Source organism: Hemicordylus capensis, chromosome 5 (assembly GCF_027244095.1).
Source record: "Hemicordylus capensis ecotype Gifberg chromosome 5, rHemCap1.1.pri, whole genome shotgun sequence".
Classification (NCBI taxonomy): domain Eukaryota; kingdom Metazoa; phylum Chordata; class Lepidosauria; order Squamata; family Cordylidae; genus Hemicordylus; species Hemicordylus capensis.
In genome coordinates, this window is record NC_069661.1 from 102923994 (window position 1) to 102941086 (window position 17093).

General features: G+C 42.5%; 1 protein-coding gene across 18 annotated transcripts in view; it reads left to right on the forward strand.

The window, feature by feature from the left end:
• Positions 1-17093, forward strand: part of APBB2 (amyloid beta precursor protein binding family B member 2) — a 251129-nt gene that overhangs the window by 201477 nt on the left and 32559 nt on the right. Inside the window, exon 1 of one of the 18 annotated variants that reach the window (XM_053253587.1) lies at positions 14079-14397. The exons of the other annotated variants lie outside the window; for them this stretch is intronic. The gene's annotated coding sequence lies outside the window, so the exon portion shown is untranslated. Of the gene's footprint in view, positions 1-14078; positions 14398-17093 lie in introns of those variants that run through there. 18 annotated transcript variants of the gene reach the window in all.

A 17093-nucleotide genomic window follows, 5' to 3' on the forward strand; every position in this document is an offset into this window, starting at 1 on the left:
CACACTATTCCTTGATCATTCCCTTCTGCCTTGTGAACAGAGTAGAAAATTTGCATTCCCCAAAATAGATGTCATGTGCACATTAATCCATTCGCTTCCCACCCACCCCCACCCCCCGTTGCTTCTCATGCATTTGAAAACTAGGTCATAGTCCACTATGGGCCTTGCTGCTTTTCCTCCTCTATCCCAGTGGAGCTGACTATTAAAGTAGTGACAGTGCAACCCATGCGTTGCTTCTCTCTTCCCTTTCCTCTCCCTTTTAATGCACTGGTGATGTGCTAACTGCTTCTCCTTCTTTCCCTTTAACCCTTCCCATCATCCTGATTCCTGGGCATCCTGATTCCTTGTGAATGCATGTGTGCTGTATGGTGTAAGTCCGAATACCTGACTGCTTATGAGGGAGGCTTTGGAGTACTGGCTATAAATTTTTCCCAGAAATTGAAGCATATTATGGAACTTGTAAGGGGAAATGAGAGAGAGAATGGAATCCTGTGTGAGGCAGGTGAGTTTTAATCCCTGCATTTTTGGTGTCTGTCACTCTGACTGAAATTAGGATCAGACCCAGTGTCTGATTCCTATCCTGTTGGCTCTCTTTTGGCCGTGCCACCACAGCACTCAATGCAAGCCTTTTTCTCTCCTTTTTACTGAGCTTTCCATGGGGAGGCAGGCTTGTAACAGGCCATTGGAATCCTGGACTCTGCTATAAGCTCCATATTCATGCATGTATTGGTCTTGCCTTATGGAGGTTGCATGAAGAACCACATATGGTACTTTTTTAGTGTAGCAAAGAATCATATTATCCTGGGGAGTGGATAATTCCCCATCACAGTAGGCCCTATTCACATGTTATGTTCAACACTGTGCACACAGGCACAGAACTTACACAGGTACAGTTATTCACCTGTTATGTTGAATGCAGGTATAGCAGTGCACGTCTCAACTGTACCGTGCATTTGAGGGTCCTGTAGAAATTCACTTTTAAAATGAACATAGATATAGTCATTCACACAAAAACCTGTATGAGTGTACAGACTTCTGTGTGCTCATGAAACATAATGTCTGGATAGGGCCAGTGTTCTCTTCCTTTATGAGATTGGCACTTCAGTTGTAGCTTGCTTCTCAGACTCCTGGGATACCTTAAGGCAGTGTTTCTCAATTATTTTGAAGTCATGGACTGGTGCATTCTTCGTGAGCAGTTTCCTGGAACAGCAGTTAGTAAAGGGGTCACCCCCCCTTGCCCCCAGCCCTACCCCCAGTGATGTTATGCGCAAAGGGGGCAGGGCCCAGGGTCCACAGGGCCCAGGTGAGCTCTCTGGAGCTCATTTCTAGGCAGCAGCCTAGATGTTCATTTCGCTTCCTTGAAATGAACGTTATCCAGCATTGAGGGCTCCCTAGAAATGAGCTTTGGAGAGCTCACAGCAGCAGCCCCTGCCAGCCCAAAATTGTTTGCGGGAGGTGATTTTAATTAGTGATGCCTCATGGACCAGTACCTAATGCCTCGCAGACTGGCACCGGTCCACAGACCGTCAGCTGAGAAACACTGCCTTAAGGGATGGTGGGGGAGACTGGGTCTCACTAGCAGAATCCATTGAGTTATAACCAAGTGTGTGTGTGTGGGGGGGGGCACTTTCCAAGATCAAGCATCAAAAATCTGATAATCCATGCATTGCTAAGCTCCCCCCCCCCAAAGCGAAACTCCCACCCACATGGAAGCAGCTTGTAGCCTATCACCTTGAGAGACCACAAGCACAGATGTGAATGGGGTGTGTGTGTGTGTGCTGATAATTCAGTCTGCTTGGTATCATTTGACTCTCATGTAAGCTACTCTTTTTAAGGAACAGGTCATGGGCTGGGCACCAGATATCAACGCTGAGTTTTTTAGTTTAACAAATCACTACAGTAGTGGTGAGAACTTGCTAGTCATTTCCACAGCTCACAGCAATTGTATTAGTACTGCTGCCACCATAATGCAAAGTGCAGCAGCCATGCAGCCAATCACAAAGAGTATGTAAACACATCAGCATCTGATGAAGTGTGCTGCAACACATGCCCAACAAGTGAATTACAGTTTCCAAGGAACTATGTCAGAATTTATTCTGCTAATCATAATCACCGTTCATGTAGCAACATTGTGACTTCGGATTGGACCCCGGACTTACAAATTAGCCCCTTTCTGTACATCCTGTAAAATGCTCTGGGTTACTCCTGGTCTAGTTCATAGCAGATCACTGAACCTGACCATTGCCAGGGGAAACAATAGGCTTCGTCATTTAGAGCAGGGCTACAACATTTCGGCCTTTCTGCAGATGTTGGACTACAACTCCAGGGCCAGCGTGCTTCCTACCTCCACCAGTTGTGGTGATGGCAGAGGCCTCCCCCCTCCCAGCAATGGTGTGCTCCTGCCAGCCGCACGGGCTGGGGATGGGCAGGAAGCAGCAGTGGACTGCAGGAATGTGCTGCTGGGGTGCGTGTGTGCCACTCCAGGAGGGGCGGTGAGGATGGGGAATTGTACCTTTTTAAAAGCTGCCCACTTCACCAGTGCAGGCACCCAGCAGTTTCCAGAAAGCATGACGGCTGACCCAGCAGCTTGCGCGGAGACCTCCCTGCCCGTGTTGCTCAGCTGGCCTCTGTGCGTGCGTGGTGGCCACTTGGGTGGTTGGCACGGCATTTGGTTCTGCCAGGTGCCAGTGCTGACAAGGTGTGTGGCTTTTTAAAGGTACCATTTCCCACTCTTCCTACCCCGCTGGAATGGCACTCTCTAGCTGCTAGACGGTGCCCCGCAATGTGAGAAGCAGAAGGGGCGAGCAAGGTGGCCCCAGAAATGTCAGTCAGGAGGGCAAAAATACACTTTTGGCAGATGAGTGTACTCCGTGGCAACGTCACACTTAAAGATCACCAACTATCAAGCTTACAATGCCAGATATAATCACTTCTTGTGGGAGAAGGTGGTCTCTTTCTGTGGCCTTCTGCCACAAGTTTAAATAGACCCTGCTAAAGTGTTTCTTAAGGAAGCGATGCAGCTTGCTAAACAAGAGCTGTATTCAGTCAGACATTCTTCAGAATGTGCTGCCAAGGTGATGATCACTGCTATAGTTATAAGAAGGCATGTTTGGCTACGTTCATCAGGTCTCACCTTTTAAAGCCCACTCCAGAACAGAAGACCTCCCATTCGAGAGAGACATGCTGTTCAGGGAGAAAATTGATGACACACTTCAGCAGGCGTAGAAATTGGAAAGCACAGCTAGATCCATGAGTTTTCAGTCTGCTACCACACATCTTCTGAAATGGTGTAGATGGCCATGTAGCCAGTCCTCAAGCACATTACCACTGATCACTGGGTTTTCACCATAGTCTGCATGGGCAATGCCCTGGAATTTACAAGCATTCCACCCTTCTGCCCTGTCATTACCACAACTCCCACCACCGCACTGCGAGAGGTGGTGGAAGTAGAAAGATGCTATAGAGAGGGTGTCCCAGAAGTGTTTCTATTCCCTGGATTTCACCATGCCATAACACAACAGGGGCTTAGGCCCAATTCTGGACTTGCAGGAACTCAATTGTTACATCACCTACAAACGTTTACATATCGTGTCCCTGTTAGAAAGGGGAATGTGGCTAGCCTCAATCGACCTCAAGGATGTTTACTGTCACGTTTCTGTTTTGTCCTTAGAAGTTTCTCTACTTCCAGGTTGGACCAGATGAATATCAATTGAAGGCACTACCCTTCAGGCTGGTGTCTGCCCCCAGAGTATTCACAAAATGTATGGCACAAGTGGTGGCGCACCTGCAGCAATCAGGTGTCAAAATATTCCTATAACTTGGCAACTGGCTTGTAGCTGCAGACTCCCTAGAAGATGTGTCATCTGCTCTCCTAAGGACCATGGGGCTCCTAGAGGACCTTGGGCTATGTTTACGTTCCAAGAAGTCCCATTTCAAGCCCACAAGATGGCTTTGTTTTCTGTCTTGTCTTTGATTCTGTGCAAGCCTGGATCTTCCTACCAGAAGACAGGATCCAGACTGTAGTATCACTAGCCAGGCACATTGCATCAGGTGGCACCCACACAGTGAAATATATCAGTCTCCTGGGCTATATGGTGCATGTTGTACCTCTGGATGCAGCTTCTGCAGTGCTGGTTTCTAGAGAGTTTCTGCCCTCAGACAGACCACTAGAATGTCCGCCTTTACCCTCTAAGAGAGGTCCGAGAAATGGTAACCTGGTGGACCTCCATCTTACATCTTTCTTCAGGAAACCCTTTCCACTCAGTAATTCCTTGCCTTGTACTGACCACTGATGCTTGAGAGTACAGGTGGGGAGCTAATCTGGAAGACTTCTCCCTAAAAGGTCACTGGCACAGGTCAGAAAATGCCAGACATATAAATTAACTTGAACTTCTTGCTATCTTCAAGGCTCTGAAGGGCTTCCTACAGCTCCTACAAAATATGTGTCTCATTATCCGAACAGACAACACAATTGCCAGGGCACTAGGTCCAGGACCTTACTAGCCTTGATCATACAGATCTGGCATTGGTGCCAGCAACACAGCATCGCCCCACAGGCTATTCACTTCCAAGGTTGTGTGAATTTTCAGGCAAATGCACTCCGCAGATCTTGCGCTCTTTCTCAAGAATGGACTCTAGACCACGCCACACTGTCAGGTTTTCCAGAAATGGGGTACTCCAGTCTTGGATGCATTTGCGACAGCAGGAAACTGTCAGTGTTGTCTCTTCTGTTCAAGAGCAGGGAAGGGTGAACACTCCTTGGAAGTTGCATTCTTGACCCAATGGGCACCACACTTCACCTACCTGTTCCAACCAATCCCACAGATCCTCGTGAACATCAGCAAAGAAGGGGCAGATTGCATATTGATCGCACCATGGTGGTCACGCTGGGCCTGGTTCCTGGTCTTGAAGTGACTTGCCACAACTTATATGCACTTACTGGTTCAAAGCAGTCTCCTGATGTAGGCCTCTGGCAAGGTACTCCATCCAGACATGCCCTCACTATGACTCAAGGCGTGGAGGATACAGACTCCTTCCCACAGGGTCTTGCAAGCTGCCTGGAAACCTGCTATGATAAAATCATATGAACTTAAGTGGAAGCACTTTCTTCAGTTTGCGGAGTCACACCACCGGGACATGAATTGCTGACTGCTCAACAAGTTTGTTCTTTCTTGTTACACTTAAAAACTAAAGGGTTGAAGTTATCTTCATTACGAGTTCAACTTCATGCCTGGACTCCTCTTGAAATGTTACTTGAAAGGTTTATCCCTTTCATCTATCCGGATGCACCGGTTATGGCTCTGTCATGGGACCTTCCTCTAGTACTTGCCTGCCTAATGAAACCACCCTTTGAGCCCCTAACTTCAGTGGACTTCACACTTCTCACCTAGAAAGTCTGTTTTCTGGTGGCCATTACCTCTGCCCGCAGAGTCAGCGAACTAAGGGCTTTACAGATATATGCCCCGTACCTTGTTTTTCATAAAGTAGTCCTCAGACCAGACATCCAATTCTTCCCAAAGGTGGCCTCTTCTTTTCATCAGTCCCAAGCTATTAACTTCCCTGGGTTTTTCCCCTGAACCAACTTCCAGAGGGAATGCTACCTACACTTGCTGGATGTGTGGGGAGCCCTGGCATTCTGTGTACAGCGTACAGCCTCTTGGAGAAAACCAAATTTCCTCTTTATCTCTTATGAAGGCATGCGGAAAGGCTCTCAGATCTCCTCTCGGACCCTTTCAAGGTGGATAGGCACTATATAGCTCTGCTGTGATATTGCCAAGAAGCCACTGCCACAAACTCTCATGGCATAAACCTCCAGCAGGGCAATGGCCAATTTGGCTGCTTTTTGGGGCTGCTTTTTTGCAGTTCCTTTGGAAGTGATTTGCCACGCAGCTGTATGGGCTTTGCCAAATTCATTCATCCAACACTATGCCTTTGATGTATGAACACAGCAGGACATCCCTTTTGGCAAGGCTGTTCTTCACACACTCTTCAACTAAAACCCATCTTTAGGTAAGGCAGCTTGTTATGCACCCAGATGTGTAAAGAACAGAGATCACAGCGATGAACAGGTTGCTTACTGTAACTATGGTTCTTCTAGTGGTAATCTGTATCTTTACACACTCTGCCATCCTCCCTGTGGGTTCTTCTTCCCGGTGGACTCCAGGACTGAGGGGATGAGGAGACACGCAGCTGCATATACAGGGGGGGGGAGCAGGGTTCCCATCAAAACAAGAAGAAGCTTAGAAAGCTCCAGCGTGGTCTCTGCGCAGGTGCTAGAAGAACCATAGTTTCAGGTAAGCAACCTGTTGTTACCATAATGTCTGAATCAGCGAACTGTGGTTTAAGTGATCCCTCAAGCCAGGATTGCAAACCAGATAGTTCTGATTTTGAAACATTCTAGAGGCAGTTGTCTGAAACTTGAGATGGTATCCAACAATGAGGTTGGATTCAGACAATCCTCGAAACTACAGCTTGTATGTAAAATATATGAAACTCAACTTTCCATATTTTGTCTATGGCTTAATCTATCTTCGGTCATATTTCATGTGCCTTAGGATATCAAATCAACAGCATACGGTCTACTATTGGGAACATTTCCACTGGCTTATATTCCTGCTATAATTTAATTTTAAGTGAGCCTTGTCATCTTCTCCCTTGACTCACATCAGCCATCTCTCTCTTTTCCCAACTTGAAATTCTATTGAGTAGGAAAGAAGATACTACCTCTTTTCATAACCCTAAAAGAAACCTACTCCAGGTTTGAATGAATCCTCAGGAAAAGATGGAGAAAGAAAATGGTGGTCAGCTACCAATGGAATTAATCTCTAAAAACTGGCAAAATGGGTCATCATACAAAATGGCTGCTTGACAGTTTCACCACAGCACCACTTCATCAAAATGACCTTTATGACAGACCTAGCGACAGTGCTCCAAATACACAAACCTATGTGTATTAACTACGGCCATTTTAAGTAAACTGAAGAGCCTCTACTATGTGAACATCATTTGAACCTTATCTGAAACTTTCATTTAGCTAGAATTACTTTCTGATGCTTTTTGTAGTCTGATAGCTGCAGCCCCTATAAGTAGTAAATGTTTTTGCTAGCTTTCTTATCTATGTTTCGCATGCCTATGTAGTCATTTGTGGAAATCTGAAAGGAGGAAAACTGGTCCAACTCTCTTCCAGTTTGCAAAAGCTCCCTTATCTAGTTGCCTAGAGGAGATTCTTATTCATCACAGATGACTAGGTGTGTTGCTGTTAACCAATCTGTCCTTGTTTTTCCAAACCTCTGATTATCCCAGGTTTGATAATATGCCAGTTCTGTCTTTTTTCTGTTTTGTTACTCCTAATGGTGTTGACAGATCTATCAAAATACATTCTTAAGAGTAACATGATATAGTCATCTGTTAAACTATATGAACCCTGGATGCCCTCGGATCCCTTTCAATGCCTTTTGCATTTTGATTAGATAGATGGATAGACAGACGGACATTCAAAAGGAGATCTAGATTATTACTGGAAAATTGTTCTCCAATGTGATATTTTTAGAATATTTGCATGTCCTAACTTCAGGCTTATAATCCTGAGGATAATGTGGTGGCCCCTTACATATCTGAGCTCCCACAAGGGGAAGGACTTTTGATCCTTTGTGGTATTCAGTGTGATTTGCCCTCTGGCAGGGGAGACAAATCTCTTTCTTGAAGTGTCTTTGATGAGTGGAGATGTCTCTGTGTGTACTTAAACACTAATTTCAGTTTTAATTTCTCAGCATGAAAATTCAAATGTCTAAACCTGATGTATTAGTAAGATGGTAAGAGAAATTAATTCAATGAGTCATGAAAGCTTTCTGCACGAATAATGTTATGTTTTAATGAACCTGAAAAATCGGCCTGCATTATTTTCCCCATACAAGCTTGCCTAAAGAAATATCAGCCTTATGCATCTTAATCAAGTTCCCTGAAAACACATACACTTATTTGACTCTTTGAATGGTACAGTAAACAATATGAGTCCCGAAGGACAATTTGTAGAAGGCTGAAAACTATTGTTTCACATGGCATCATTAATCTGAAAGCTGCTTTATAGAGGCAAGCCCCACCCCTCATATGCTTGGAATCACTTTCAAAATAAGAGAAACTGTGCACTGAGTCCATCTGGACCTGCCTCTTGTTTCTAGCAGTGGTCAGCTAGATGTCTCTCGGAAGCACACACACTTGGCAAGAAGGCATCAGTCTTTTCCTATTATTTGTTCTTGGTATCTGGTATTTGGAGTTTCGTATTCCAGCATTTAGTATTCAAACTGACTTCCAGCATGGACATTTCATTAAATTGTGGCTGATGGCTTCTCCATAGGTGTACATAATCCTTTCAAACAGATCTCTTTTTAGATTTATAAGGGATTCAATATCATGTATTTTGATCAATAATAATTGGAGCACTTTAACCAACAATATGGCCACTCAATTAAAACTGGTTCTTTAGTAGTCAAAAGGTCTCTATCCAGTCTTTCAGTGAATTATTATTTTTTTAAAGGAAGGGAATGGCAATGGATTTGCCCACGGAATATCTGCACCCCTAACAAAACTAAACTACTCCATTGAGGCAAGTAGGACATTGAGACAGAATTTCCAGCATCCAAAGCATCCCTTTTGCCTTTCTTTGTTTGACAAGAGACAGTTTATTCACTAGTCCAGAATCTCTCCTGCTAATCTAGACTCTTCAAAACAGGCACCCGGGAAGAACTCAGAATTCCTTCGTTTTCCGAGGCTGCTTCTTGGGCAGAAAGCTAGACTAGCCATTCTTCTGGACTCTTGCAATTCCAATTCTATGAGATCATTCAGACATCACTTGTTGACCACCATCAACTTACAAATCTTGCATGTGTACGTAAGCTATCCGCAGACATCACTTTCAAATCATTACCACCAACACCAGTTCAGAAATAATACTTTTCAATGGAAACAGTTCATCAAGAGAAAACTAAGCGTAAAGGGCAAAACACATAAAGATGTAAACGTGCTGCTTGTAGTGCTTTTCTTTAAAAATTGATTTTTGTGTAAAGTGTTTTGGGAGTTTTTCCTGGAAGAGTGATGCCAAACATAAAAATGTCATATTTACCAGAGAGAAGATGACTGAATTTAAACCAATTCCCGTAAAAAATACGGGTTAAATACAAGTTATGCTTGTATATACCTGAAAGGTAGACAACTCTGAATATCACAGCCCCTCCACTTTCTAACATCAAAGAACTTAGAAAAAATGTAATCTTGGATTAAAGAGTAAAGGAGGGGTTTACCATTGCCATCTTCCTTGCAGAATGAAATGATGCCTTTCAGCACCTTCCTATATTGCTGCTGCTTGATATAGGTGTTTCCCATAGTCTGGGAAACTTACCAGTAGAAGATGTTTAACTCTTCTGTCATGATCCCAGCTTCAAGAGGCCACTGAGACTCCCATACAGAGACAGTAACCTGGCCAGAAGGGCCTGAAGCACCAACCACAGAAGCATCAGGCTCAGGTCCAGCACAGAGCCCAAGCGTGTCAGTGAGGAACCTTTTCAGACAGAGACAGACACTCGAACTAGGACTCCCAGCAGTACCACACACCCCAGCCTGATCCCCCTGAGAGACTGGTTCCTTCTGCCCTGGGTCTCAGAATCCCTGATGGCTGCCTGCCCCAGTAGAAAATGCTTTAGGTGGGAGTTAAACGAGAGGCAGAGGAGTGCTAGGCTCCAGGTCACAGTCCCTTTAAGACTTGCCTCTCCAGAAGAGCATGAAGTTTGACAGTCAGACCCAGGGGAGTACCAAAGACTCAGCTGAGCTCAGAGCAAGTCTGCTGCTTAATGCTAGCCAAGACTCTCTAGCGCTAGCCTGTCTTGCTGCCTGCCCAACTGTGCTACTCTCAGGCTCTTCTTCATGCCCCCTGGACTCCTGCTCACAGTGAGAACAGGTCACGTGTCCTCATTCAGAGTTTCCCTCCTCATAATTTGCTCCCAGTGACATCTGTTAGAGTAGTGGTTCCAGACTTGTATTTCTATTGCAGACACAGGTTTTCATGTCCAGCTGGGGAAAAGTGGAAGATAATGATGGAGGGGTTCTTAATTCCTCCTTTCAAGAAGAGGAAGAGGATGACGAATGGCTTTAAAAAGACACGGATGCAGAAAATGCATATCTGCTTAAAGTTCTTAGCTGGATCATGTCTTTAATTAACTTTATGATGTACACTTCTATTTTTCCTTATAAGCACTTAAGGGTGTCTATCCCTTTTGAGTAAAAGGCTCTGACACCTCTTAAGCAGTGTTAATAAGGTGTCACTTGAAGATCCTTTTAATTTAGTAACAGTTACCCCTGGGCTTTGGAAGGTTGAATCAAAGGATTTCTCAATGCCCCAAACAGCCTAACCAAGTAGTCTTTAGCTCTCTTTAACCTCCCAGACTATGACATCATTTGCTGAGCCAATTAAAGCCTGAAGAAATCGTACCTTTTTGGAGGGTACATTTGTTACACTTGTTGCAAGTGTAACAAAGGCTCACTGTGACATCAGAGGACCCGATCAAGAGGAAGATGACCTAGGGTCCCCAACCCCATGCCATTTTCATAGTAATTAATTTCCACACCTTAAAATGCCATGGAAGAAGCATAGTTTTTTCAAGGACTTGGCAGAAAAGAGTAAAGTTTCTTGTCGGAAGCTGCTGTGGTATTGCACAATCAGTTGTGATAATGGTGAATGAGCCCCTTGTTACAGCAAAGGTTCCTTTGTTCTGTAGATTTCAGCCAAGATCTTTTAAAGCTACACAGACCAGAGGCAGAGGCAATGGGGGCCTAGTGGTACAGGTGTTTAAGTATTGATAGCCTGCCATACTCATAGCTCCCTAGCTAGTTAATGCATTAAGACTTTCCCATACCACTGCCCTGTATAATATTAAGCAGGGTAAAGTCTTAAAGGCCAAGAAATTTGCTATAATTGCTGCTGCTTATCATTAATTAGTGTGTGAGGACCATTGTTACATCTCTGTTTCTGTCTGAGAATTCTGAACGCAGCCAATCTTTTTTACCATAAACTTAGTTTTCTTGTTGATGTACAAATGTGCATAAGGCTTGATTATTTGTAGGTACAATTATGTTCAGTTTTCTTGTAAAAAGAGGTTTTCCTGGGATGCAGTAAAACACAACAACCCACTATTAAATTGATGTTTGGTATGTTTGTTTTTATCTTTTGTATTGTGTGTTTTGCTTTGTTTGGTGTTTTTGCTTTTCAAGTTGTCCTTTTATTTAAAACCTAGTAAGGTTATTGTGCATCCATTCAATACCTTTTAAGATTTGCACTGTGGGACCATGGGCTACACTGAGGCTTTGGTTTCCTCCCAAGCATAGGCACAATTTGATGTTTTTCCGGGCTAAAGATAACGTTTCCATGGTGGAAGAGTAGATGGATATGCCCCCCGCTACAAAGTTCATATTATGATGTAAGTGTTATACATGGATGCCCATATACATGGATGCCCATTATGCAGGCTTCACCCTTCCACATATTTTTTCTGAAATAATCTTAAGATTCTGGCTTTAAAATACAGACATCCATGCAAAGCACCTGTATAGCACAGTACATTATTAACACAGAGGAGGGATCTTGCATGCTTGCTTCCTCAGCACAGGATCTTAGGGCCATGTAAGTGTCTGAATCATTCTACAGGCTTGAAAGGATAATAACCAGCTGACAGATTTGATATTTGTGCATTGTTCTAGCTAGCCTAATTCCATCTTACGTCAATGGGACTACTCTTGAGTAAGTGGCTTCATTTTGCAGATACTCTGAGAGTTTAAATTGATATGTTCGTCATGTGTTGCTGTTGCTTACTAGCTTAAGGGAACAAATGCAGGTGGAATATTAACTAGCCATGCTTAGAAACCTTAGAAGAGTTGGAGGGTATTCACCATCTGTGGAAACCTTAGGGGCGTCTCTTAAGCCAACTTTCCCAAAAGACTGTGGCATTGGGCTATGTAATCTAAGTGAAGGTTTACAGTGAAACAAAAGCCCTGCTTAGCATGAGACTCTTGTAGGCATCTCTAGCTGAATATAGGACCCATTGCAACAAAAATCTTATAACAGGCATTCTTGAAGTTGGGCTTTTCTGATTTTTGTCCAATTGCAATGTCTGGGATTGTAAATCATGTTTATTTATAGAGTATTCAGATTAGAAGTGAGGCTTCAGTCTAGCTGTACAGTACTTAAAGGATTTCTTTCCCCCAGCACCACTCCTGCTTTGATCTATTAAATGGTAAGTCTGTTTTAGCAGTAACTGCAGTGGAACAAAAACCATTTGAGAGATTCTCCACTCTAGGAAGAGAGTTTATCAAAGTGCACCTAGAATCTATGTCTAGCAACTTCTTCATATGGGGGCATTTAAGCTTTAGTTTTAAAGAATCATTTGTGTGGTTCAAGTTCCTTTGTAACATTGTTCTTAAAGCAGGACTGCTTCAAAGTCTAAGGGTCCCTCAGCAAATTGGCCTCTGTGGGCCCCTTCCTTGTGGGTGAACCCTATAGTATCTTGGTGTGAGAAGGTTGTTGTCACTCTGTTGATGTGTCCTCCAGACATTTTCCCTGTCGGTTAATGGAAGTTTTCTCCAGAGGCCCCAATAGGAGGAGGGGAGGGTGAGAAGAGTTGATGTTAGAGTGACTCTGTGGGCCAAGACAGTTGTGCCATGGCCACACAAAGGTGAGGTGTGGCCTTGGTTGGCAGTGAACCCTCATAATGACCACGGCCTTCAGCAACTGCCCAAAAGAGTCAATCTCTGACACTAGTCCCAAAAGGAATAAAGACTAGATATAATATTTTATGAATATGTTTTACATCTGATTTTTAACAGACTTAAGTTTTAAGTACTGGTTCATATAGTTGGGGGCCCAAACATTACTCCCTTTTTGGAATGTATGGGGCTGTTAGTAGGCTCATAACTGAGCCCATATCTCATGGATGAGACAAAACCTCCATGATTTGAGTTACCTCCATGGCTTGAAGAAGGGACTGTGCAATGGTCTATACAGCCCCAGTTGTTTTGATAGGCATCTAATTGCTGCAATACCAAGACCCCAAAATAGATGGGAGCGAAAAAGGTCATGGAGGGTGGCAGAAATGCACATACACCCTGAAGAACCTGTGATTGACTGCTCCTGAGCCAATCCTGGTCTGCTTGCAGTGCTTCCTTGACCAACCAAGCATAGCCCTTATGGAGTGATGTTTGTTTGTTTGTTTGTTTGTTTGTTTGTTTGTTTGTTTGTTTGTTTGTTTGTAGCATTTAATATACCACCCACTCTGTGATATAGTACAGCAAAGTTAGTGAACGGTACTATACCACTTTGTATTAAGTGTAATGTACAAACCGTTGTAATGCAACCTGCTGATAATGCAACCTGCTGATTATACCCTAAGATTTTCTTAAGACTGAGTAGTAGGTTCCTCAAAAACTTGTCAACAGTGTGTGTGCAATTGCACACATTATACAGCCTCATCCTGACTCTCTGATGAACTTTACTTGTATGATGCATGTGTTTTCAAACACCTCACTGTTCGTTGCATTTATGTTTTAGGTATATATCTCCCCCTTACATATACATCTAAAAACCTTCATGGGCAAGATCCATATTAAGTTAGTTGTGACTTGTCTCATTTATTTCAGTGGTCCATAGTCATGACTGACTGAGTCTGGAGTCTGCCTAATATGTGAAGAGGCATTAAGATTTATTTTGTTAAACTAGTAGGCAGAATATATAATCACGTCTTTCTGCACAATCAGTGTATTGTACAATAAGTGTGCACTCAGCTCACAAGTGTGCAATGACTATCATTTCTTACAACTGCACCAGAGGCTTAATAGTTAATTTTGGCAGCCAATAGATGATCTGTAATAATATAGATCAGTTAGGAGAGTAGGGATGGAGAGGGAAGTTGATGGGAGGGACTGAGATATTCTCATAGTTTTGAAAAGCACTGAACACACACCAAGTGCTTTCAGGCAGTGGAAAGCAAAGACTCTCCCCTGCCTGAGCTGGAGCGTGGCTGAAGGGAGAACAGCGCCCACTCCCTCACAGCTGTATCCAATCACACAGCTGCTCTCACTGAGCGAGGAAAGAATGAAGGCGTCTTGCTGAGGAGAGTTGCAGCTGTCAGGATTTGGTCCAACTTGATACAAAATGAATGAGCTGCTGCCCACCCCCCCAGGGGTATTTGACGCAGGTCGCTGAACTAGGAGTCTATGGCTGAACTGAGAGAGCATTTTGCACTGTTGGATATCTGTGCAAATGTTGAAGCAAGGAGGGAGGCAGGGCACAGAGAGTTGGGTGGGTTGGTCTGACGTGCTTGGCATTGGAAATCCCTATTTGCTGCAATAAGGAATAAGGTAAGAAACTTGCCATCTCTGTCGTGTACAGATCCACACAGGATAAGAAGGGTCAGTAACCTTTTGTATTCAACTATGTCCGTCTTCTCTGACAGTGTATATTTAGAGCAGAGGTCCGTTGGTATAAAGATCAGCGTGGCTGCCTGCAAGGCAGGCAGCAACTTCTAGTGTGATCAAGGCAAGTGGTGTTTCTTGTTTTCAAAAATGACATTTAACAACCTTTAGAAAGGAATTGCAGCTGTACTGGCTAGATGCTAGTTAAACTGTAAGCACAGTTCCTGTGCCTTTATTCTTCTTTTTGCTTTCAGAAGCTGATGAACTGTAATCGAGACCTATCTGATGTTCAGTTGCTTTTATTGTTCAGTGTTTAGCTCTCTCAAATACCTGCTGTGTGTTGGCTGCAATTACTGGCTTCATATACTGACTCGTCTAAATTGGCAGTTTTGTACAGCTTGGACATAATTTGCTCTTAAACACGGCACTGGAAGAAAATGCAATAATTGCCCAATTGACAGTGACTTTCTGAGGGTGTATAAAAAGGCAAATACCTAGATGTTTACATTTTTGCAGTGCATGTACAAATTATTTGGACGAGGTGTCTGATGATAAGTTCTCATTCTATTTCATAATAATTAATTTTGATAATTTAATAGAGATGTACGAAAAATCTACCTTTCTCAAAGATGAAAAATCTGTAATTGGTTTTACCTATATTATGCATTTCTAATAAGTTATCCGTTACAACACTTCTTTTTTGTGTGGTTGTGTTTATGTACCTAAAAGTCAAACAGAGCCCCTCTCATTTTGACGGAAAAAACTTCATAATTTAAATTTCGTGTATTAGTTTGGATTAGTGAGAAATCTCTCTGCTTTCTTAATCCTTTGTGTATCGGCTAAAGAATGTATAACGAGGCACAGTTTATTGACTTGTTAGTTGATGTATAGCTGGAAATCCTCATTAAGATGTTGGGCAGGGAAAGGAAGAAAGCAAAAACCCATCAATCTCCCACCCATCCACCCCCAATCATTCAACACTTTCATTCTTCAACTTGGTGTGCGACATACTGGGAAACCTCTTTGCTTCGCCTATTGTCTGTGTTAGTATATTTTGTTTTCTGAATATAAAAGGATATTAAGCATTGCTGAGCGTTTGCTCTAATGTAATAAAATCACAGCAAATTGCATGTCTTAGCTCAATGACTTTAATTACGTGTTTAGAGTGGTTACTTCACTATTAACATAATTTTTAACAACTGAGAGAAGATCAGCTTTTTATTATTCATCCCTGAAGCATTTCTTAGGAGTTGAAAAAATAATAAATTATTTATTCTGGAAATGGAATGCACTTTCCTTTTCCTAACTTAATCCGTGTGCTATATACATGGAACATATAAATCAGTTTGAATAGCTGTACATACAGTTTATGTTCAACAATAACCCCAAATAGATGCAAGCCTGAAACCATTTTAAATCTTGCCCAGTTGTACTAATGAGAGGAGCCAAACTGATATTTAACGTTTGTGATTTTAAACATAAATTAATGTTTAGATAATGCAGATATTTAGACATTAAAAACTGCCTATAGATTTAATTCCAGCTACAGATTTGATTCCATTCAGTTGAATTATTTTGTGACAATAAAATAAAAGCTACATTTATATTGGGCAGAATACTGAATATATTGGTTTATGGGGCTCATTTAAATCATTGACATACTGTGATCCATAATTACTATAATAATGTGGTTTGAATAAATTGTTCTGTGTTAGTTTTAAAGACTTGTTGAGACCCCTTTTGACTCCTTTTCTCATATAATCTACATCATTTGTAAATGAACTAAACAAAATGAACAAAACAAAATTTTTGACATGTTGTTTTCAGTCACCTCACTGAGGTGGGAGAGTGTACACTACCCTGAGAACCTTGGAGGAAAGGTGTGATGTAGATAAATGAGCAAGTAGGAATATCTGTCTTAGTCAGTTCCTATGCCTTTCTTGACCACTTTGGCTGTGATCAACATATAATCTGCCTACAGACCAGAACAGACTAGTGGTCCAAAGGTTTGCTAGATATCACTTTACTGCTATCAGAATCTATTTAGAACTACTTCACTTGAAATAGATTTGTCTGATAGAAGTTATGTACTTGCTTTTACTTGTATAAGCATGTACTTGCTTGTTGTCCATAATATGTTTTACAGATATATCTATCTATCAATCATATTTCTATACCACCTGATATATAAATCTCTAGGTGGTGTACAAATTAAAAAGCACAACAAAAGTAAAAACAGTATAAAAACAATTACAATTCATGAAAAATAAAACAATCTCTCAAGATAAAAACACATTAAATAGTTTTAACATTTCAGTTAAAACCCTGAGAAATGTCTTGAGGGTCTTCTTAAAAGCAAACCGAGAAGGAGATGCTCTTATTTCAACAGGAAGCACATTCCAAAGCCCTCGGGCAGCCACAGAGAAGGCCCAGTCCCAAATCACTATCAAAGGAGCCGGTGGCAACAATAACTGGACCTTTCCAAATGATCTTAATAGGTGACAGGGTTCATGACAAACAAGATGTTCTCTCAAATACTGCTCTCAATGTGTGTATTTATTTCATTGCATGTATACCATCAAAATGCCTCCTGGAGAGCCATTATAGGCCCCCTGCAGCATGTTTTTGCAGTGGACATATGG